The 3,926-nt window shown below is 49.2% G+C and overlaps 1 pseudogene; it reads left to right on the top strand.

Annotated features, from left to right (window-relative positions):
• The window catches only part of LOC106632513, a 5,472-nt pseudogene extending 3,521 nt beyond the window's left edge, over positions 1-1,951 (top strand).
• Positions 1,952-3,926: the final 1,975 nt, after the last annotated feature.

Below are 3,926 nucleotides of genomic sequence, written 5' to 3'. Positions count from 1 at the left end.
ACCCAGGCATCCTAACACTTTTAGGTTTTAGAGAACAGAATGTGAGAGAGTGTTCCAGGGAAAAGTACACGAGACAGGACAAGGACACAAGAGGCTAAGCAGGGACGATAAGTGGAAGAGGAGAGGAGAAAAGTGCGACCGCCTTCGCCGAGAGCCAAACAAAGTTTGGAACTGAACTGCATAACTTTTGCTTGTGAGGTGAATGTGTAAACCACTAAACTATGAAAATGTAACTCCTGTGGGCCTCCGTTTGTTATTTTAATGGTAAAGGAGTAAGAGCACAATGACAGCCTCGGGTCTCAGAGTTGCATCAGATAACAGTGGCCACTGGAAATGTAATGCAGACATATTAGTCTGCATGTGGTTGGAGTGCAAGATTAAAATAAATTAAGTGGGAATACTTTCTGTGGTGACATGAATGTGATGTAAATACTGTGAAACAAAGTAAATGCTGAATGTCAAAACTCCTTACACTGGCACCATCTGGTGGTAGCAGTGAGAACAACAGGTGATGTGCTTGTCATTACTGAAACATAATTAAAGGGATAAAAGTTTCCGTTTTTGCATGTAGCTCACCCTCCAGGAGTGGTTTTAGCAGATTACAGTCCCGGTTGGAGCACAGACGCTTCTGCCTGATGACCCTGAGAAACTTTGGTCTGGGGAAACAGTCCATGGAGCAGAGGATTCTCGGAGAAATGCAGCACGCTGTGAAGCTTCTGCAGGAAAGCGTTGGTATGCTTTTCTCCAGCAGTGAGTAACTAATTGTTTTTGTTGCTCTGTTTTTAATGACGTGTGTGACTAAAAACGTCTGTTCACATTGTTTCTCCAGGTAGGACCACAGACCTTCAGCTGCTGTTCCACACTGGAGCCTCAAACATCATCTGCCAAGTTCTGTTTGCTGAGCAACGAGGATGAATTCATCAAGTTTTCTGTTCGTCTTTTTCATGAGACATCCAAATTAATCGCTGGGGCACGGTGAGCTGCTTTCATAGTGACGCCTCTGAACATCATGCTGTCACTAATATTATGCAGAATAAATACAATTTGCAAACAAGGTCACACCATAACAAGACCTTTTATTTTTTTTGTGTCCCGTTTGGATCTTTAGCCATCAGAATTGTTGTCTTAAGGCCAAGAAAGATGCCAAGTGGATTTATTTTACCAAGTGGATCATCATGGCCATATTGGTCCATTTGATTGACCTTTATTATAATTATGAATTTATTTTATTTTCAGTTGCTACAAACGGGACAGACATGACTGGGGGATAGGACAGGGAGAAAGAATGAAAGAAAGAGAGGGAGAGAAAGAAAACCAAAGGGGAGAAGAGACGGTGAGAAGGGGGGGAAGAAAGAAAAAAAAACAAAACAAAACACCTGGATCACCTGTATGGAGAAAAAAAACAGAAGAGAAAGCAAACAGCAAAGAGCAACATAATAAAAAAAACAGCACCATCACAATAAACTAGCTAGCAGTAGATATCAGTAGATATTAAATAATAAACGATATTGTGCAGCACGCAAGATAGACAGCGCACAATGTGCTTTGAGGCAGCAGCCAAGAAAGGTGTAGTCCGCGTCTGTGAACACCCGTCTGCACACCTGTGTGGATCAGCATGCTTGTATTCCGAAGGTTTCTCCATGTAACGATCTGCTAGGGAGTGTGGGGAGCCATAGCCCCGTCCACCAGGGTATGAAGCAGAGATCCAGGCCCCAGATATCCAGAGGTGTCACGATGTCATGTTCTGTGTGAGGATGCTCTCCACAGGAGCCCCGCTCCTCGCAGGGGTATGAAGGCCAGGCTTGGATGGAGGAGAGTCAAGCTCCAGAGCATTGCCGAGGCCCTCCCAGAAGCCACAAGGAGCAGACCAATGGAAGACCCGAACAGGAGGGCACCGTCGCCACTGTCGGACGTCGTCAATGAAAGGAGCTGGAGGAGAGTCCGCAGATGAGGTGCACGTCAGAGTCCGAGCGGAGCGCGAGGAAGCCTAGGGGGAGTGCCAGTGACGGGTCGCCCGGTTCGAGGTCCTGGCCGGCAGGCTGTCGACCGATGGCGCGATGTGGCCTCGTTGAGGGGGACGCGAGGCGCCGCCAGGGCCAAGGAGCCGAGGGGGCGACGTGTCCGAGCCACCCGTCCTATGCGCTCCGAAGAGGTGGCGTCCCGGGCGGAGCGCACCCACGGGCCTCCGCCAGGGCCCCCGGATAGATGTCCAGGTGACTCGGATGCTCCGGCTGCAAGGACGCGGAGAGGAGCTTCGCGAGGTGTTAGTCCCAGGGGCGATCCAGCATCGGGCCCAACTGGCGGGTTTGACGATGCGCTTGCTACTTTGGTCGACCGGTGCAGCATGCATCGGAGATCGAGCAGCGAAAGGAGAAGGAGCCGAGCGCACCTCGAAATCCGCGGCACCCGGACACCCTGTTGAGGGGGAGCCGGGCGTGTCCTCGGCACTCGGCAGGGAGAGTGGGTGGTAGCCGGTAGATAGGCGTGCCATCCATTCGGCTCTTCATCGTTGGAGGGCCGAGAGTTGTGTCGCCCGCAGCGAGTGGAGCCTGAAGCGCGCAAAAGCCGTGACACCTAGTCGTAGAACACGAGGTAGGGAGGTTGACATCGGATCAGGCACACACTCCAGGCTTGCTGCAGACACCAATAAGCATCCATTCCCCAACCTTCTATGCCTGCGGTTGCAGTGATGCACTTACTTGCGCCAGCAGCGCGTGAAGCGTGCCAGGGAGCGTCGGAGCACAGGGACGCGCATGTAAAGAGACGCTGGTACGATCACCGACGGGATTTCAACACTTCCCCACAGCGTAGACTCTTATAGCCTGTGGTCTAGTGGTGCCCTCCGCCCCTGTGAGGGGGGAGCTGGCAGCCCAGACCACGGTGGTGGTTACCCTTTGTCCCTGCGGTGGGGAGAGGCAGACCGCCCCGACTCCGCAGCAGCAAGGGAGGCCCCACACTCCAGACCGCAGTCGGACGGCCAACTCCTCCTCCCCCCCGCTCCAGCAGGCCGCAGAGAATGGGGGTGAGAGAAGACTCCAAACCTCCCTCCACCCGCTCATTGTAGTGTTGATGCATGTGTGTTCTAAGGTGTAATTAACAAGACCATAACAAGACCTTCAGTAAAATTACATTTCATCACTTTTTTCATCTGTACAGACTCATGAGTACATTCCTGTGGTGTGCACCTTCCCGCTGCCTTTCCCGAAAGCCTTCAAGTATTTCAGGCTATGTTTTGGAACGTTTTGATTTGCAAAACTTTTGTAAATAATCCTTATTTTATGTTTTAATGCAGAGACAATAGCAAAGCTGTCATATGTTTGATGATATACTCCTGTAGAAGTGAAGGAGCTGACAGGTGAAACCTCTTCCTTAGATGAACATGATCAATAATCACGTATAACCACTATATTAAAAATCAAATATTCTCATTCAAACCAGGAAAATGTTCGTATTAAAAATTAAAATTATGTCACTTGAAATTGAAATGTTGAGGTGACCACATGTGACCCCATTGAGGCACATTTGAATCAGGCACAAATGACACAAGCACTGAGTGTTAGCTCTCCATATATTTTCAAACATTTCCCCCAAAGCAAGAAAAAGCCCCAAAATTCTGTTATCTTACTGAACGTAGTATGATGCAACACAGGATCAACAATACAGCACCTGCAGTATTAAGTGTGAGTCAGTTTTATCCATGTGTTTAAAAACATCCATGTCAGCATGACACACGGTGCAGTCATCGAAACAGCTCATCAAAGCTTTCTTCCTGTTAGATCGCCCATGAAAGAGATTTGGAGAAGTTGACAGAGAACAAAAAGAGCAAAGTTCCCGGTAAACCACGTCGTTTATAGATTGCTACCTGGAACCTGGATGAACTGGACAAGGTGTGTGTGTGTGTGTGTGTGTGTGTGTGTGTGTGTGTG

Source organism: Haplochromis burtoni, unplaced genomic scaffold, assembly GCF_018398535.1.
Source record: "Haplochromis burtoni strain Fernald_Lab_line unplaced genomic scaffold, NCSU_Asbu1 Contig_792, whole genome shotgun sequence".
Classification (NCBI taxonomy): Eukaryota; Metazoa; Chordata; class Actinopteri; order Cichliformes; family Cichlidae; genus Haplochromis; species Haplochromis burtoni.
Note: the sequence above shows the minus strand (reverse complement) of the source record. Positions and strands in the feature narration are given on the sequence as shown.